Below are 21369 nucleotides of genomic sequence, written 5' to 3'. Positions count from 1 at the left end.
GCTAAGAATCGAATCCAAGTCTCCAAGTCTTCAAGCCTTCAGATCTCCGAGTTGAGGTGACAATCCGGCAGAGTTTCGGCTCTCCAAAAGTTCAAGAAGAAGTCCCCTCAAATGAACAACCACCCCCCCTATTTATAGCCTCTCTGAACTGTGCCTTTGTGCACAAGAGAGGGAGGGGGGGGGAGTCGGGCCACCTGAGGGTGGCTAAAACAAAAGAGGAAGAGAATAGAGAAAGAGAGAGAAGGAGAGAGAAGAAGAAACTTATTGTTTAATTTAATTGGATGGTCTCAAGTTTTATCTACTCATGTTGGTTAGGGGATTTAGGCGTTAAATTGGCTATGGTCTTAGCATGGCTCGGCATGATGTTCGACAAATCAAGAGATGGTCGAGCGAGAGGGCGATAAACAACCAACAACCCACCAACCGGAACACCCGCCATGACTCATTCTGTCCGTCAACGAACATAACCCACCACAACACACCACATCACTGTTCGGAAAGTCAACGACGGTCTCCACGACAAAATGGATTTGTTACAAACATCGACGCGTGGAAATACCTGGCAAATAAAGACCCCGCTATTCAAAATCAAAGTCGCGGACGATCAATATCGATGAACTGATATATTGAAAAACACCGGGAAATGGCAAACGGAACACACCCGGGGACTCGGCCTACGAAGGCCAACCGGGTGGCTCGCCGAGCCGACCACTAGCGGGGGTCGCCAAGGGCCGGGGCCACCTGAGGTGGCTCGGCCAAAGCCGACCAGCCCAGGGTGGCTGCAGCGAGACCACCTCAGGGTCGACCATGAGCCGAGCCACCTCGGGCCCGATTTAACCAGATCTGTGCATTTGGCACAGATCTGGGCGGCCACCTCAGGGTGGCTCGGCCTGGGCCGAGCCACCTTAGGGTGGTTCGGTTCGGGCCGAGTTCCCCCAGGTGCGCTGGTTTTGTCGTTTTCCGTTGTTTCCGGTTGTTTTGTCCGTTGTTCGGTTGTTTTGTTGATTTGTTGACTTGATTCCGGATTTGGCAGTAAACTCAGTCGGTGTTTGAGTTCAAATCCACTTTGTTGGAAGACCCGTCGACTCCCCGAACCACTAACGTTGTTCACATGCAGTTCGTTAGCTTTGTAGCCTCTTTAGTTCGTTTCGTTGCTTGAACGTTCGTCGATTTGTCGAATCATCGCGCCGAGCTGTGTCAAGGGACCTATAAGCAGTTTTATACGCCTACAGATACCCCCTCCAAAGCTTTTCAGCCTCGTTCTTTTATAGAAGAGTCTGGAATGCTTTGGATATGATTGCCCCTACCCTTTGTCGGTGTAACGGGACCTGGAAATGACTTTTGTTCTGTATTCCTTCAATCCTTCGGGCCATTCAGTGCTTTGTAGAATGCCTGTAGGGGTTCCGGTGCTGCATTTATTGTCTGACCGTTGTTGGAATTTGAACTTTGAAGTCGATTCCTGATTTTCCAGTCTTTAGCTCGTGCTTATTGGTTCGACGTACAACTAACGCTCGGTTGTTAGCATTGAGTCTTCATTTGTGACGCGTTGTCCGGCGTCGTGTTATTGAGTTATCCTTAAGAATATTTTTAGAAAAATATTCTCCAGAAACTTCTCAACAAAGAGGAGGGAATAGTTTAAACTCGTATACCTTATTGGAGTATTTCCGTATCCAAATGAGTTGAACCGGTCCGATAATAAGCTGAATCGGCCTAATAATGAGCCAAATAAGGCAGTAATTCGGTGCAAAAAGTCTCCCAACCCTTCCAAACATGTGGGAGAGGCAAGAATAAACTAATGATCGAACCTTCGGTCGATTTGAAGTTGTTTCGACGTTCAATTCTGCTTCAATTTGAATTCTGGTTCGGATTTGGTTCAAACTGGTCCATTCTGGCTCATTCTGGTCCATTCTGGCTCATTCTGATCTGATCTGGTCTAGCCAGGTTCAATCTGGTTCAATTTGGCTCATTCTGGCTCAGTTTGGCTCAATCTGGCTCAACCTGGTCCAATCTGGCTAGGTCTGGTTCAGCCCAGTCTGGTCTGGTTCAGCCCAATCTGGTTCAAGGCTATAAGAGGGGTCTTTTTTTTCTTTTCTTTTTCTTTTCTTTTTCCTCTCTAGGGCCGGCCGAACTTTCCCCTCCCCTCTCTTGATTTCTCTTCCCTCAAGCTTCCATTCGCCTTGAAACCTTGATAGTTATCCTAGATCTAGGGTTCCTTTGGATCTTGGACTGAAAAATCACTCAAAAACTCCATATTTGGAATTTCTCTCAGGCCCCTCGAGCGCGTGGTTCAAGTTTCCTTAAAGATCACATTTTTTATTGGATCTCGAGCCTTTCTTCAGGTAAATCTTCCACAATTTGGATCTTTTTCATGCTCAATTTAATTCATGCATTTGAGGGTGTGATTTGATGCCTCGAGCTAATCTTTCAGGGGGGTAAAAATGCAATTTTGAGGGGTTTTTATGCAAAAATTAGGGCTGAAATTATTTTTTGAATCTAACCCTTTGAGTTATTTTGCAGGCCGTCATGTCTCGCGCCTCGAGAGGTCGTTCCCCTGCCATGTCGGTTGATGGCGCGCCTCCCTCTTATGCTGGTGAGCTACTTTTTGCAAATAAACCCTTTTTTTTCTTATAAATTTGTAAATTGACCCTTTTTTAAACCCCACGTTGTTCTCCTTGGCGAGGCAATCGGGAAGAGCCTTGATTCTCCTTGGTGAGGATCGACGCTTCAAAGATATGTTTTGCTTGGTCAAAACCATATCTCAAAATTAAAGGGGGCGATTTGACACTACATTGCGTTTTATAAGGCAGGGATATGTTGTCGACATACCCTGTTTTGTGATTGCACAATGTGGCCAAATCGTCTCACCCTTTATAAGGCAATGACTCTATCTTAGCTATTTGTAAGATGAGTTCAATTTCCTTTTATAATCGAGACTAACCAGTGTTTAACTGTCTATTTTGCAGTGGGGTACCCTTCTGGATCATTCCCGTCCCACGCAATATATGGACGGCGTGGCGAGCATTATTCGAACTCCAACGATCCTTCCCCTATTCCAGCTACCCCTCAGTTTGCTTCGGACACGTCGACTGAGGTTGCCCAAGTGGTGAGGGAAGGTGGTCATCGAGCTATTCGCCAGCTAATCACAGATGCGCCTTTTGTGAAGGACGCCAGCTCTACTCAGCCTCTTCGAAAGAGCGATTTCCTATTTGGTGATTCTGTCGATGACCCAGAAGCCGTATTCATTGGTGCTGAGCATTGGCTTCACAAGACCGGCAATGGCTTCATATACTTGCCGGAGATTCCTCGGCATCGTTCATTGACTGAGCTCAGATGTCAGGCTGTGACACGGGAGATGTCGTGGCGCTTGACAGAGGATCATATGAGTGTCCATTGCGGCTATATCACTCATTCGGCGGTTCCTGGTTCGTGCAGAAGTCGTGTTACCGGATTGCGTCCTGGTGTATTGGGGCTGGACGAACCACCACGTAACGAGTTCCTTGCTACCGCTTCCACCTTGAGGAATCGTCTCGCTGTTCTGGGACGGGAGATGCCAGCGACACGTCACAGGTTTTACGGTTGGGTCCACTCTTCGGACAAGTCTTGGTGGAGCCGCATGACGACATACGTCTTGAGCCGATGGGGCGAGGAGTTGCATGCTTGCAGTTTGTATGCAGCCGTTCGTGCCACCGTGTATGGCTTGCCTGTCAGTTTGAGACATTTCTGTGCTTTGTTCGAGCTATATAATCCAGACTCGAACACTTTTCTGACCCGGCAGGGGGAGTTAGGCTTGGCTCTTCACGAGATGCACAGGATTTCTGGCTTGTCCATGGGACAGATGCTATACCAGGAGTACTTTCCTTCCAGTCATGAGTTGAGCCAATTAAAAGATCGCATGCCTGACCGTTATGAGACTCTATGGGACCTCACTTGTCATTACCATATTGCTTTGGCACAGTCGGAGCCCTTAGCAAAGAGGACCAAGGTATGTGTGAGTCTGAAACAATTTGCGAACTACTTGTTCAAGAATCTGGAGAGCACTCATGGCGAGGATATTTGTGAGCTGGCCCCATTCACTCCTTCAGAGGTGAACAGTCTACTGAAGAAGATCGGCGCTCAATCTTACACCACCGGCGGTCCTGAGGGTGGCTTTCCTGCGAAGACCAAGTTCAAGTCATTCTTGTGGCACGCTACCGCACCAATTCGACCAATGACACTTCTTGCTGGCTTTCTTGCTATCTGGTTGAAAAAGTGCGTGGTTCCATATCAGTCTGGCGACGCCTTGCCCTTGGAGGTACTTTACCCAGCAGTTCAGCTCGCCTATAAGAAGGAACTCTCACTTCTTCCGGTGATGGTGGCTAATATTCACCGAGGACTTCGACAGCTTTCCAGTGCGTTCACACGGAAGGAGACCGATTTACCAGGTCAGATTCCCACGCTTAAGGTGGAGCTCCCGTACGCTTATCTGATGGCCTGGTTTGTCCTTCATCGCTCGGATATGATGTCGGTGCCGAACGCCACAGACCATTCTGTTCCCCTGCAACGAATAAGGCACAATTTGAACGAATAGTGCCTTATTCGAATTCGAATTAATTTGAACGAATAAGGCACAATTTGAACGAATAGTGCCTTATTCGAATTCGAATTCGTGTTCGAATTCGACTTGAATAATATTTAGAATTTGAATTCGCTTCGTTTAGTTGTGTACGTGTTCAGTTACTATTCGCGAACATTAGATTTACAATATTTCATGTTCTGATATCAAGTTATTCATCAACTATTTGATATATGCTCAGTAACTATTCGATTAACAATTTTTGTTTCTAAACACAAAAAGGGAAATCGGGGTTGGAACTTTTTATCGGTGGGGAAGGCCCACGAGGTGTACATGCCTGCATGGGATGGGACGCATGGCTTGTCGGTCGTCGGGGGAGGGGGAAGACGAAGAGGCAATACAATAACAAAAACAGACGGGGAGGAAGAGGATGAGCGATCGTCAGCGATTTGGAGGGACGGTCGTCTGGAAGAGAGAGAAGGATGCGCAGGTACCTCGGAGAGAAAGGTGAGAGTCGTCCGTGAGGAGGGAGGAGACGGATGTTCGCGGGGAAGAGGGAGGCTCCGCAATGAGAGAGAAATATGATACTCGGTTGGACTTGGAGGCGGAAAGTGGAAGGGATGATGAAAACCGTAGGTCCTCTAACAAGTCTATTTATATATGGGTTAGAAGTTGTAATAAATAGTTTGATGGATAATATTTGTAACAAGTTTAATTAATAGGATTAACATCAAAAACGTTATCGAATAGTTAATAATCAGCCGAATCGAATATACCTTTAGTTAAATTTTATTTGTTTATAAGTCGAATACTGAAATATATTCATTTAGTATTAAATGAACTGTCAGATCGAATAGGACCGAATATCTGGACGAATATTAACCGAATTGTTAATTAAATATTTGGTTCGTTTCCACCCCTAGCAATGACACTTGTTCCTTTTGCATGTATGACATATATATATACACATACATATATACACACACATTTTTATACGAAGAAAAAAAAATTGCAACGCAAATTTGAAATTTCTCAATAGATTCACTCATTTTGGCTCTTTTTGCCTTGACTTACGAAACATTTTCAAGCCTCGTTGGTTTGAGCGAGATGTCTTACCATGCACATGCATATTACAAGGCCACTACAGTAAGTTGACGGATGACTTGTTAGCTAACATGGCGGAGCAAAAGAAAGAACGAGGAAGAGAAACATATATATCGCGGAAATACAGAGATCTAACGAGATTTTACTAATGATCAACAAATTAAGAATTACATCCCATCTTTTAAACTATAATCTAGGGATTTAATTAACTAGTAGAAATAGATACAAAAGTACTGAGGATATTTGTTACGCAAACATGCATGTTAATAAGATATTTTTGAAAATTCATATTCAGAACTCAAATTTTCAATATTTAATATTAATGTTACTTTCCAAATGCCAAATATAGAATTAACAACGTGCCCCAGATGAAGCGTAAACCGATCTTAGTTTTCCATTAGATGTTTTTTCTTTTCCGGATAACACAGTCTGGTTCGAACTCAAAACGGTGAAAGCCATATTAATTAGAATCGTACAACCATCTGTTACATTCTCACTGGTAGATGTCCATATATACTTGAGCAAACCGAATGGTCAAGATACTCATGCGTCATACGATGTTCAAATATATATGAATGCAAAGCTGTGTGCTTAGAATTGAATTTGATTTAGGACATGTTAGATTTTGATTTTTCGGATGCATTAATGGCCAGTTGTAGAAAAAAGAGTACTATGTTTGATGTTTCTTTTTGAATAAAAGATACTGCACATGGATGAATATATTTCCAGTTAAATTGGTCTACCCTTTCGCACGGCTATCATGTGCACAAATGCATGGTCCAATTAAGTCTGGGAGCACTTTGTGGACCGTTTAATTAAACCCGGGTCAGGATCAGAGCAGACATCAATAACCCTCTTAATTTAACCAACAAATTAAATATGAACTCCGACACAAGAAACAATCCTGCTATCAACTGTACATAAACAATTTCATTCATCGAAAAAAAAAAACTGTACATAAGCAATTCATTTTCCCACTGAAACCGGGGCCCAATTTGAACTAACTTTTATAATCTTTGTTAAGCACATGCATGTAATCAAAGGCTACCTGAAGAACAAGTTAAATTGAACTTACGAGAGTAATTAAGTAACAAAGAATAAAATTTGTCTCTAATTAATCCAAATATTTCACAAGCAAATCCTCTTCTTCGGTTGTATTTTATTATGTTATAATACGATCACGGATCACCTCATATTCACAAGCATATTGAACTTTGTAACATTCATACATTATCATTCCAAGTATTAGTACGCTTAGCTATTGAAGAAAGTGTGAACTTTCAGATTGATTCTAAATGTATCAATCTCAGGTTCAAAATCAAACAAAAAAAGATCAAAATTTTAAAATGCACCTGTAGGAGTAAAATAACACATAATTGATTTTTTTAATAATGTACAAGGTTACTGTATCATTGTCAAAATTAGAATTTGTGGGCAAATATGACGGCTTGATTAATATGAGTAAGGATTCTATTCATAACATCCCCATAGAATAGAACAATCTATATAGAGGGTTAGTTTCAAATTGTACTGACATTTTCTATAGTAGAAACCACCCTTCTCCTATAGGAATAGTTTGATAGTATCCATATTCTACACGATTGCCTTTCTTTCATAACATTTCTATTTTTAGACATCACGTGTTGATATTGGCATGTGAACATGTATGGATATGCAAATTCCTTATTGACTCTGTTAGGAATATATTAGGAAATTATATGGAGATTATATACCTTATTAAGATAGAGAATATGCTGGAATAATTATATTATTCCTTATCATATTTGTACAATGTAACTTGTATATATTCATGATTCATGAAGAGAATAGATTACAACTTTTGCTCAACAAATTCTTCTTCGTTTATCATGGTATCAGAGCAATAATCTCAAAATTAATCCAAACCCACTGGCCCTCATCACAGACCCTCGCCGTCAATTCTCTCCTGCATCGACCCCAACCTCGCCGCCTCAATTCAGCGCCACCGAGCCAGTCAAGATTGGTTGTGGGGTTTCCGTCGAGATCTAGTCGACCCACCTCTGCTCCGTCACCTCTGCTCCTTCGGCTCACCTCTGCTCCGTCGAGATCTAGTAGACTCAGATCCATCTGACTCCGATTCCGCCGCCGTCGAGATCTATCAGCAAAGCCCTAGATCCGACTCTTGCCGCCGCCTAGAACCTCTCTAGAACGTTGGCGAACGTTGACGAAGCCCTAGATCGACGAATCTCTTCCTGATCTCCGGCGAACGAGGAGGCGCAGCGAACGCAGCGAACGAACCTTCGGGATTAGAGGCTGAGAGAGATTAGAGGCTGAGAGAGAACATTTGATATTTGGGCATCTGCTGCTGTTTTATTTTTTTGGGTTTGGGCCTTCTTTTTTTTTTTTTGTTGGGCCTGGTTACTATATTGGCCTTTGTTTATTTTTGATTGGGTTTGGGCCTTCCTGTTGTTGGGCCTGATTAATAAATTTACCTTCGGGTTCATTTTAACTAACCTTCGGGTTAGTTCTATTTTATTTTAACTGACCTTCGGTTAGTTCTATTTTAAACCTTCGGGTTTCATCCTAACCTTCGGGTTTTATTCTAAACCTTCGGGTTCTATTTTAAACCTTCGGGTTTCATCCTAACCTTCGGGTTTTATTCTAAACCTTCGGGTTTTATTCTAAACCTTCGGGTTTCATCCTAACCTTCGGGTTTTATTCTAAACCTTCGGGTTTTAATTTTAAACATGGCTGCAAACTTTATTGAGAAGTTTCCTCAGCTTGATGTGAAATTCACAAGGACCAATTACCGTGAGTGGTCGATTTCTGTGCAACTTCTTTTTGATGCTCTTGATCTCACGAGTCATATTGATGGCACGCCGCCTCCTGAATCTGGAATTGATGCTAAGCAAACAGCGGCATGGGCTCTTGCAGACCGCCGAGCACGTGGCATTATTTCTTCCTCCGTAGAGATTGACATACGCATGCAACTTGTTAGCCTCCAGACTGCACTTGCCATGTGGCGGCAATTGCAAGGACTTTATCAACAATCTAGTCATGCTCGCTCATATTCTGTCTATCAAGAACTCTCTCTTGCTCAACAAGATGAGCGATCTATCCAAGAATTTTATAACTTTATGCATGCTCAATGGCGCCAACTTGCAATAATGGAGGAACCTTTATGTCAAACTTGTGCAGCTTGTGCATGTGCCACCAAAGTCTATTCTAACAAACAAAGGAATAATTATTGTCGGTATTGTCGTCGTCCTGGACATATCATCCAAAATTGTTTTAAGCGACAACAAGCTGAAAACCGACATCCTCGTCAACGATCCACTGCTACTGTTGCAATTTCTGGTGCTAAAGTTTTTGCTGATGAGTGTTCTACTGCTCCTGAGGAATCTACTTCGAGTGTTACTCTTTCTGTGCCACAATTGATCAAGATGCTTCAGGGGGGGGGGCACCTCTATCTCCTCTCCGGTTGCTGCTCCAAGTATCACGACACCCTCTCCATTTGGTATCTCTGGTCATACTTTTTCCACTACCTCTGGTCCCACAGGTATACCGAAAAATATTTGGATACTAGACTCTGGTGCTTTATTTCATATGACTCCACATTCATCTGTTTTATCCTCTCCTTCACTTTTACCTTCACAAGTCAATGTTTTTACAGCAAATGGCTCTTCTCTCTCTGCTACACATAAGGGATCTATTACTGGTCGCTTATCTGTTCCATCTGTTTTACACATACCACATCTTTCATTGAATTTACTTTCAGTTAGTCAAATAACTGATCATAATTGTATTGTGGTTTTTGACTCTACTTCTTGTTATGTGCAGGATCGTCAGACCGGAGCCTTGATTGGTCAGGGTCATAGGCGTGATGGACTTTACATTATGGATCGTCTAACACTACCATCCACTTCTATCACCCATTCCGCAGCCGTACACTCTATCACCACTCGCAATGATGCTTTTTCCACAGGAGACCTTTGGCATCATCGATTAGGTCACTTATCTACTGATCGTCTTCGCTTTCTCTCAAATAATGGCGTTTTGGGTAGTTATCCCATTTCAAGTATGTCTACTTGTATAGGATGTAAACTATCTAAACACGTCACTAAACCTTATCCTCTTAGTGAGTCTCAAAGTAGCTTTCCTTTTCAACTCGTACATTCGGATGTTTGGGGCCCAGCCCCCTTGTCGTCTTGTAATGGTAATAAATTTATCTTTATTGATGACTTTTCTCGTTACACTTGGGTTTATTTTATGCATCACCGCTCATCTCTACCTCACATTTATAAAGATTTCACTACTATGATCAAAACTCAGTTTGGCACTACTATTAAAACTTTTCGATCTGATTCTGGTGGTGAATATCTCTCTCATGAGTTTCGTCGAATTCTAGCTGATCAGGGTACTCTCTCACAGCTTTCATGTCCCTATGCACATCAGCAAAATGGTGTTTCAGAAAGAAAACACCGTCATATTATGGAGACTACAAGATCATTACTCATCTCTAGTTCCATGCCTAAACAATTTTGGGCTAATGCTGTTGCTACATCTGTGTATCTCATCAATTTGATGCCCTCTTCAGTTCTTTCTGACATATCACCATATGCTGTTGCTACATCTGTGTATCTCATCAATTTGATGCCCTCTTCAGTTCTTTCTGACATATCACCATTTGAAAAATTAACATCCCGTCGTCCTTCTCAATTTGATGCCCTCTTCAGTTCTTTCTGACATATCACCATTTGAAAAATTAACATCCCGTCGTCCTTCTTATTCACATCTTCGTGTGTTTGGCTGTACTTGTCTAGTTCTATTACCATCTCATGAAAGAGATAAATTATCCCCTCGTTCTGCGATTTGTGTTTTTCTTGGATACAGTCTTGAGCACAAAGGATATCGATGTTATGATCCCATTAAAAAGAGACTCCGTATTTCCCGAGATGTGACCTTTTTGGAGAACCTTTCATATTACTCTAGACAATCCCTCAATGACAATAATACATCACCTACTTCCGTTGATCTTTCATTTCTTGAGCTTACCACACCTTCGATTCCAGTAGATTCATCACCTTCCTCTCCATCTCCATCCTCTGATGATCACCAAAGTGTACATGTTCCAGTCTCACCTACTGACCATTCAAACTCGTCCCCGGATGATGATTCTTCACTAGCTGATCGTCGCTATCCTTTCCGTATTCGTAAGGCAAAACAATTCTTTGGTTGTCTTTCTTCATCTTTTACTCCTGCTTTTCATGCCTTCTTGACAGCCATTCATTCGCATCATGAGCCTACATCTTATCGTCAGGCTGCTTCTTCTCCTGAGTGGCAAGCAGCTATGGAGGAAGAGTTAGCCGCCCTTCAAAAGACTGGTACTTGGGATCTTGTCTCATTACCTCCAGGAAAAGTTCCAATTAGTTGCAAATGGGTTTATAAAATTAAAACCTGTTCAGATGGTACAATAGATCGGTACAAGGCTCGTCTAGTTGCTCGAGGATTTACATCTTCGCCGTGCATTATATGGCCTAAAACAAGCTCCTCGAGCCTGGTTTGAGAAATTTAGCTCTGCAGTACTTAATATGGGCTTTATTCAGAGTGAGGCTGATCATGCGATGTTTGTTCATACATCTAGTCGAGGACGCACTATTCTTCTTCTTTATGTTGATGATATGGTCATTACTGGCAGTGATCCTTCATTTCTGAATAATGTGAAGACCTCTCTGCATGAAAAATTTGAGATGAAAGATCTTGGGCATCTTCGATATTTTCTAGGACTTGAAGTTGCATATGGACCACGAGGATATCTTCTTTCTCAACAAAAATACACTTCTGATCTTTTGGCTCGAGCTGAGTTGACCGATGATCAGATCGCTGACACACCTATTCAGCTCCATCAAAAACTAGCACCTGATACAGGAGAACCCTTGGAAAATCCCACTCGGTATCGTGAAATTGTTGGTGCTTTGGTGTATCTCACTATTTCCCGACCAGACATTGCTTATGCTGTTCATGTGGTGAGTCAATTTGTTCAGTCTCCTACATCAGCTCACTATGCTGCTGTACTTCGTATTCTACGCTATCTTCGTGGCACTTCATCTAGAGCTCTCTTGTTCTCCTCAACATCAAAGCTACAACTGCGTGCCTTCTCTGACTCCGACTGGGCCCGTGATATTAGTGATCGTCGATCTATTACCGGTTTTTGTGTATTTCTTGGTGATACTCTTATATCATGGCGAGCTAAGAAGCAAGATGTCGTCTCAAAATCTAGTGCCGAAGCGGAGTATCGATCTATGTCAAATACTACCTCTGAGATTATCTGGTTGCGACAGCTTCTACGTGACATGGGTATTGATTGTCTCTCCCCGACTCCTCTCTATTGCGATAATCAAAGTGCAATAAAGATTGCTACCAATCCAGTATTTCATGAGCGCACAAAACACATTGAGATTGATTGTCATTTCATACGGCATCACTTTTCAAAGACTAAGACGATCTCTCTATCAATGTTTCTTCTGAGCTTCAGCTTGCTGATTTCTTCACCAAAGCTCACACCTCCAAGCGTCACAAATTTCTACTTTCCAAACTCTCGGTGTTTGATCCACCATGAGTTTGACGGGGGGTGTTAGGAATATATTAGGAAATTATATGGAGATTATATACCTTATTAAGATAGAGAATATGCTGGAATAATTATATTATTCCTTACCATATTTGTACAATGTAACTTGTATATATTCATGATTCATGAAGAGAATAGATTACAACTTTTGCTCAACAAATTCTTCTTCGTTTATCAAACTCCACTCGAAAACATCTCACTTCAAATTTAGCAATTAAATTACTTTTATAGTACACTTTTTTTTTTGAAACAGAAAGCAGGGTGAGATACCATGTTCAATATATTTATATATTATAGTAAGTTAGGGGTATAAAGAGCTAACAAAAAAAACTATGAAAATGTGGATAGGTAGGGCACCACAAGAAGATGTTGTCGGAGGGGAGCGGACTCTGGTCGTCACCCTCGAAACAGCATCTTCTGTGTCTCCTTCCCTTCCTGAGAACCTAACCGGCCGTTGATGACTACAAAAAGAGGGGATGGAATGGCAGCCAAAAAAACTACATCCTAAATAGTTTCGAAGCTCTGCTGCCATTCCTTGGCTCCTTACACAAGAACACTTTTATAGTACACTTTAGTTTAAGGAAAAGGTGCTTTTTAATTTGTTGAATATTGAATCGAACGAACTCTAAAGAGAGAAGCCAAGCTTTTCATCCATGAAAATTTCTAGTCACACTTATAGCCAAAACCTAGGAGTTTGGAGACAATGTCTAGAGTAACAATTTTTTGTATATTATCATGTAAAATAGATTTAGAAGTAGAATTAGATGGAAAAGCACATGCACATGCAAACTATGCATTTTGATTGAAGCAAGAACAATTCTACCTCTCAGAGTCTGAGGTGGAAGGAGAATGTAAAGATATGAGTTATATTTTGACTAACATATTTGTTCTAAGAGGGGACCATATAATGTACACAAGTATTACGCATATTTAGAATTAGATGGGAAAGCACATGCATGCAAACTATGCATTTTGTTTGAAGCAAGAACAATTCTACCTCTGAGGTGGAAGGAGAAGGTAAAGGTAAGGATTGTATTTTGACTAACATATTTGTCCTAAGAGGGGACCATAGAATGCACACAAATATTATGCATACTCTTTTTCTTGTTCATGCACTTACTTCTAACTTATCTTTCTTCTAACTTTGGAAAAATTCAGTTCTTTTACTATTTCTTTGTCCATATGCTAGTTTTCTTCATTGGCGCATCAGGATAGAGGTTCTAATGAGAACATTCAAAACGTGACAAAAGAATGAAAGGTTTAATCCTCGTTAATACAATCATTGAATGCGCTAAAGATACAATGCAATTAAGGTTATGAAGAGCGTACGTGCTTTTTTATCTCATGAATATATATACACCATAATTTCCTTCCTCTATATATTCATGATATGTTAAATTCAATTTTCAAGAGGATATGGGTAATATAGAGATAAACAAGACTTGACAAACCAAAAGATTTTTTTTTTCTATTACTTGTTGGGAGCCTTCATGATTAGGAGTTTGAGTTCCATCATGATTAGGAGTTTGAATCTTATTCTAATTAGAAAGTTAGGCTAGATATAGGGTTTTGGTTTCCCTATATATATTCTTCTATTGTTGGAGGAAAAACCAAACAGAGAAGAGAGAGAGTCAATATTCTTGTAATCTAGGGTTAGCAGAGGACGTAACCTGATTCAATAATATTGTGCGAGAGACGAGGGTTTTGTAGTCTTCATCCGTGCAAAAGATTACATCATTGGGAGAGGGTTTTGTACTCTTCATCCGAGTTGCGCATATTGTATTAGGCGGGAATACTAAATTTCCCAACATTACTAAATAGCAATATTTTATTGATTACTTTAGCCTCTAATTTTCTAAGTTTTTGTGGTTGCATCTTTGAGGACTTAGTAACATACTAGTTATTAAGTTGCACCGTCACTTTGCACAATGTTGTATGAAGGTTGACAATATTGCGCGCCTATGCGGAAGCATGCTCATACACCAAATGAGTCGTAAGCACGAGAGAAGATTACCAAAACCAACACGAGCACAATCCAACCAAAATACGACAGATCAATCGTAAACACAGAAATATACGTGGTTCGGCAATTTATCTACGTCTACGAGGAGAGGATGTGGAGATTCCACTAAATCAAGAAGAGTACAAAACTCACAAATAAACCCTAAACCAGAGCTCTCTCCTTGCTCACAAGTTCTCCCTATCAATATGCTCAGTACAACCTCAAATCTCTGTTTAAACTCTCATCTCTTTACCCTAGAAACGAGTGTTTCTAATTTATATCAAAACCCAATCAGAAAACGAGCAGGAAACAAATCAGCCCAATACCAAACAAAACAGCCCAATACCCGCTACGCGGTCGACCGCCGAGCCCATCTTGCGGTCGACCGCCAGAAATCCAGAGACCAAATTGTCTCTAGGGTTTAGGCGCGGTCGACTGCAGAACCCATCGCGGTCGACCACCAAATGTCCAAAGACCTACTCCTGTTTCGTGCACGTTTGCGATCGACCATCGTGCCACCCGCGGTCGATCGTGAAACCTCTAGCTTGTTTTCTCCTGAACTTCATCGTCGTTTCTACAATTCTCCACATCGGCGAACGTTTTCCCAAAACTGAGCCGACACCAAGACCAACCAAAATGTCTCACTTGTTACATCCAGTGCGAAGTGGCGACAACGAACTCAATCCATAACAAGTCGGGAACCCAAATGAGAATGCGAACAATCTTCAAATATTGGTATCAACACATCAAACCGATTGCATCAAATTGACTGCCTACGTAGTCCATCTCCTAAGAGATCAAGCCACTCGTAGTTCATCTAAATGGCCGTCAACGGCCTCAACAAACACGAATATACAACAAGTTTCGACAATGATCAAACTTGTTGTTCAGAACCACCTAAGTGAGCATATCCATCGGATTATCCTTCGTGTGGACCATCATAATCTCCACATCATCATCTTCAAGAACAACCCGAACAAAGTGATAACGAACGTTAATGTGCTTCATCCTCGCATGAAAAACCTGATTCTTCGCCAAATAGATAGCACTCATGCTATCATAAAAAATAGTGACGGTTCTCTGCAATATACAAAGTTCCTTCAAAAGTCCCCGAAGCCAAATAGCCTCCTTCACAGCCTCTATAATCGTCATATACTCTGCATCCGTTGTAGACAAAGCCACCGTTAACTGTAAGGTGCATCTCCAACACACTGACGTACGGGTCAAAGTAAACACATACCCCGTCATAGACCAACGCTTATCCAAATCTCCGACATAATCCGAATCAACATAACCAATACATAACTGCCTACCTCTAGTGTCCAGCTCGAAAACCAAACCAAGATTGAGAGTACCTCTAATGTACCAGAAAATCCATCTCACGACGTCCCAATGATTCACTCCTGGATCGTGCATATATCTCGAAACCATGCTCACCACCTGTGACAAATCCAGTCTCGTACATACAATCGCGTACATCAAGCTCCCAACCACGCTCGCATATGGAGTCTTCGACATCAACTCTTGATATTTAACTATCTTTGGTAAAAGGTCAGCTGAAAGCTTTAAATGGTCTCCCAAAGGTACACCAACCGACTGTTAGACCCTAGAGGGGGGGGGTGATTAGGGTCTTATGCTAATCTAATCCGATTTTATGCCAATTTAAAACTAATTAACAAATGTATTCTTGCAAGATAGATATACAAAGAGTTATGTGCAAGAATATGCAATATACACTAAGGGATGTATCCTAGCAATGAGATATGCTATATGATAGAAATATATGCAAGGATATATAAACTAACACAATGGTAAACAATATGAAACAAGATAGTGGATCATATAAATAATGAGCTAATGACAATGGCGATAAGAAATATAAACACAAGTATAAATAAACGCCAAAGCACACTCAAACACAAGATATGATCACGGAGTTCGGACCTTCCGTCCTACGTCTCCGCTCCCCACTCCCGGGGAGAAATCCACTATCACAACCGGGTTTTCTACGCTCACCCGAACAACGTTTACACCTCACAGTATCGGTTTTCAACGCTCACCGATCAACGTCACTCCTCACAATCGGTTTTCTAGTTCACCGAAAACTTCACCACACACTCGGTTTCTAGCTCACCGAAAACCTAACAATCTCACAATGTAACAAATATAAATTGTTCTCTAATATGGATGAGAACACAATAAAAGCCCACACTCAATGTTACAACTCTCACAACCCTAATATATTATGAATGTAAATACAATAAGCTCAAGAAAGCCCACACTCAATGTTACAACTCTCACAACCCTAATATATTATGAATGTAAATACAATAAGCTCAAAGTGGGTGCGAGTGTAACAATGAGATAAAATCAAATCTAACCCAAATAGAAAACTAGCAATAATTAATATATGAAAATCAATAATGAAATTGCTAGAGAAAAGAGTTAGAAAACTTCTCTATAAACACAAAGAGAGGATGAGAAGATATTGAAGATGAAATCCTCAACTGGTGATGCAAACTCCTCTTTGTAACAGTAAACCCCAAACTGAAACAAACTCAAACCCTTGTTTAAACCCTTATTTAAAAACTTCTTGGCTTGTTTTTAAACTCCCTTAATCAACTTGAAAAGACATCAGCAATGGGGTATTTATACCCTCAAAGAATCTCAGTAAAAACCCAAGTCAAAAGACAAAAACAGCCCCAAGGCAACGGTCAAAAAACTAGCCGTTGGGAGCAGAAAAATCACTCGTCGGTCGATCGGAAAATTCGTCGGTCGACCGGAAATTTTCATCGGTCGACCGACAGCTCTCTGTCGCCCAGTGAACTTATGACCTCAGGTTCGGTCGACCGGTGCGGTCGACCGAAATCTGACATATTCAAAAAGCTGATTTTAAAACCCTGTTTAAAAATATCAAATAAATTCCAAAAAATGTAAAACTTTGGGGAATGATTGTAGACATGATAATAAACATGCTACAATGACTGCTTATCAAAAAGGACTTCCCAAATGAAAAATATCATTATTTTACAAACTAGTCCAAAACATAAAAATATGAGATACTTGAATCTTGATGTTTTGACATAAACCAACTTTTGAAACTTTGTGAAATGTTTTTATAGACTTAGTAAAACACGTATAAACTGATATTCAAGTCTACAAACTAAAAATATAATATTTTCACGAAATTGCATATTCTATGCAATGTTTTCAAAAACACAATAGAAAATATGAAATATATAATTTCATATATATAATCATAAAAACTCAAAACACATGTATGTATATATATAACTATATATATGCATAGAAACACACATAATATAAACCTAAACTAAATATACCAAAGCTTGATCTTGATCTTCAATAGGCTTGACTTGGTAGACTGTGCGGATGAAGCTAAACGTAGATCTTGAACTTGAATTGTATGTTGCTTCACTCCACAATTCCGCCAACCTCCAGTTGATATTGTCGTTATGGCGCAATCCATCCATCCTCCAACAACGTTGTTTGCCTAGAATAAATACGAAAACACAAACACTAGACAAACAACATTAGAAGTAAATTGTTTGTAAATCATCATCAAAACAAGAAGGCAAACACTAGACAAACAACATTAGAAGTAAATTGTTTGTAAATCATCATCAAAACAAGAAGGCCAACACTGACTTCGTATCAATGCTAACATTAAACCATTGTAGAACCTTCTTCAAATAAGCCACCCGTGTCAAACAAATTTTGCTCTTAACTCTGTCTCTATCAATCTTCATCACCAAAATGCACTTAGCCTCACCCAAATCTTTCATCTTAAACTCATTTGAAAGCTGAATCTTCAACTCATCTATAGCAGACATGGAAATAGAGGCAACCAACATGTCATCAACATAAAACAACAAATAGATGTACGCACCTCCTTTTAACTTGCGAAAAATATACGTAATGATCAAACTAGCTCCGAGCGTACGAATGACCGATCATAAATCTATCGAATCACCTATATCACTGTTGAGGAGACTACTTCAAACCGTATAGCGATTTCTTTAACCTGCAAACAAAGTTATCCTTCCCTGCAGCTCGGAATCCTAATGGCTGAGGATATATTTCTTTATCAAGATCACCATGAAGAAATATCGTCTTCACATCCAACAGATCTAACTCCAATCCATACTGTGCCACCAAAACTAGCAAAATCTGAATCGAAGAATGCTTTACCATAGGAGAGAAAACCTCATTATAATCAATACCTTTCTTCTGTGCATAGTCATTCACAACCAACCTAGCCTTGAACTTCACTGGAGTGCCTTCAATGCCCTCCTTCTTCGTGTATACTCACTTGCAACCAATTACCTTATTCCTCCCCTTTGGAAGCTCAACAAGCTCCCATGTATCATCCTTGTGAAGAGACTCCATCTTCTCCTGTATAGCTACCTGTCACGAATTAACCTCCGAACTCTGCTCAGCCTCTCTGAATATAGTAGGCACCAACTCATCGATACTCTCCACCGGAAGTGCATATACACTACTATGTCGGTATACTATGCTGGTATTCGTATGTCTCTCATCTGTCTCCGAACCATAATAAAATCCTGAACCTGAGTCGTCGATCCCTGATCTTGCACAACTATACCCGTATCCTCCTCGTTATCGCCATGCTCGCCTGACATCACATTAGTCGGCACTCTAATGAATACTGTACTATCTGAATAATGTGGAGCTGCATCGATCTACACCACCTGTGATATCTCCTCCGTTGGGTCGCTCTCCACCTGATGAGAGCTGTGAAGCTTTAAGATAGAAGCCTCATCGAATGTGACGTCCCTACTCAGCATAACCTTCCTATCAACTAGATCTCATAGCTTGTATCCCTTAACACCACACTTAAATCCTACAAATATGACCTTCCTAGGTCGAGGTTCTAATTTATCTGTTCTCACATGATAAAATACATGACACCCAAATACCTTGATATAATCATAGTCCTGTGTTGGCTGTCCGACCACATCTTCATAGGGTTTTCCACTCAATCGCAGATGAAGGCAGCCTATTAATGAGGTGGCTCGCATATGTAAGTATTCCAGCCCAAAAGATCTTCTCTAAACCACTCCGTGACAATAAGTATCAGATCTTCTCCAGTAAAAACCGATTCAACCTTTCTGTCACCTTCATTCTGCTGCAATGTATGACTAACCGTGAAGTGCCTCTCTATGCTCTCGTCTCGACATAACTGTAGAAAGAGGTCTGATGTATGATAGTCATGCTTAGGGTTATAAAAAACATGCACAAGGACTAAACACATAGTTAAGCCAAACATTACTAATAATTAAAATAATAGTATAACCCTAGGATTACATTGAATCAGTCAAAAGGAGGATGCAACCTCTTACGAAAGTATGATAGCCGATGTTATTAAGTATGAAGGTAGGAGCCATAGAGGGTTTAAGGTGAATAGGTCGTTGAGCAAATAGTCCTTCAATGCAATGCATTCTGCCTGCTCCCTTGGCAAAGTGCTTGCCTACTCATAGCTCCTTGATAATTACATTTTATTACAATTTTTATATCCTCATTATCTATTTTTTATAAATAAATATATCACTAATAATTATTTTTATCTTTAATTACAAGTTAATGAAGAATAAATTCCAAAAAATCTCATCTCTCATCAAAAGCCCTTGATTTAATAAAGAAATGAAGCAAAAATAAAATTAAGAAGCCCATTGGAAAATCAAATTGAAAATTTATTCAAAAGCCCAAAGCAAAAGAATCAAGCTATGAATTAATGAAGCCCAAAACGCCAAAGCTCATGAAGCAAAGCCTTACCTCTTGTATGCATTATAAACAATCCAAAAATCAAGCCAGAAGCCCATGAAGCAAAAGCCCAGAACCAAAACAATGAAGAATGAATCATGAAGAAATGAAGCAAAGCTCAAAGGAAAATCAAGAAGCTCAATGGAAAATCAACAAGCAAAAGGCCCAAAAATCCAAGCCCAAAAGCTCAAAGGCTAAAAATGATTCCTTAGGACTTAAGTCTTCATCCAATGGCTCTCATTCATTATTGTTTATTATAAATAGGGATAGAGAGTGAGGGTTAAGGGTGTGAAAATTTTTATAACTCCTTTTGGAGAGGAGGGCTACTCTTAATTGAGAAGACCTTCCAAATTTATAACTTTTTGTTACAATTAATAAAAAAAAATTTCACCACTTTAAAATTTTCTTTTCTTCTCTTTGTTGGATGATGAAAATGGAGATTAATTTGAAGGTTTGTTTTTCTTATTTCTCTTTTATTTCTTATTAGTTTAGATTTATTTTCATGCTTGTAATTAGATTTTATTTTCTTGTTTAAATAGCCAAGAGACTAGAACCCTCTTGCCTTAGATTTATTTCATGCTTATAGAGTAGATTTATTTTCTTGTATTTAATTCTTATAAATTATTTTGTAGTTAGATTTTAATTTCTTGCACTATTCACCTTGAGGCTAGAACCCTCTTGGGTTTAGTTTTTCTTTTTGTTTATTTTTATTTTCTTTGATTCGCCTTTAGGCTAGAACCCTCTAGGGAATCACCAATTTTTAAGAAGTGGATTCAATTCTAGATTACCTATATCTTTAATTGAATCCGCCGACTTTACTTTCTTGAATTTTATTTTTATTCTTGATTTTTCTTTTTGATTCTTGATTTTATTCATCTCTTCTTGTGAAAATCATTCATTCATTGTCACGTCCACTCTCACTTACATTTTATGCCTATTTACACACTATCACATTCTTAATCTCTTCACAATCACATTCACTCATCACTCCTATTTGTCACATATACAACATAAGAACCGATTTTATATTTTCTCATACAAAACACCTTCCTCGTGGGATCGATATCTTTATACTATAACTTGACACGGTTGTGCACTTTCAATATTTTTTTTGGTACATGTTTATGTCGCATCAAGTTTTTGGCGCCGTTGCCGGGGAAGGTGCTTAAGTAGGTTTTAATTATTTTGGTTCTTTAACTTGTGTGTTTATTGTGAAGGAAACGCTTGGAGCTTGAAGATCGCGGATTGGAGAAATAGGATTTGAAGATTTGCTTGTAGGTAACTCTTCTTTCTAGA

Source organism: Asparagus officinalis, chromosome 3 (assembly GCF_001876935.1).
Source record: "Asparagus officinalis chromosome 3, Aspof.V1, whole genome shotgun sequence".
Lineage (NCBI taxonomy): Eukaryota > Viridiplantae > Streptophyta > Magnoliopsida > Asparagales > Asparagaceae > Asparagus > Asparagus officinalis.
This window is presented reverse-complemented; position numbering follows the sequence as displayed.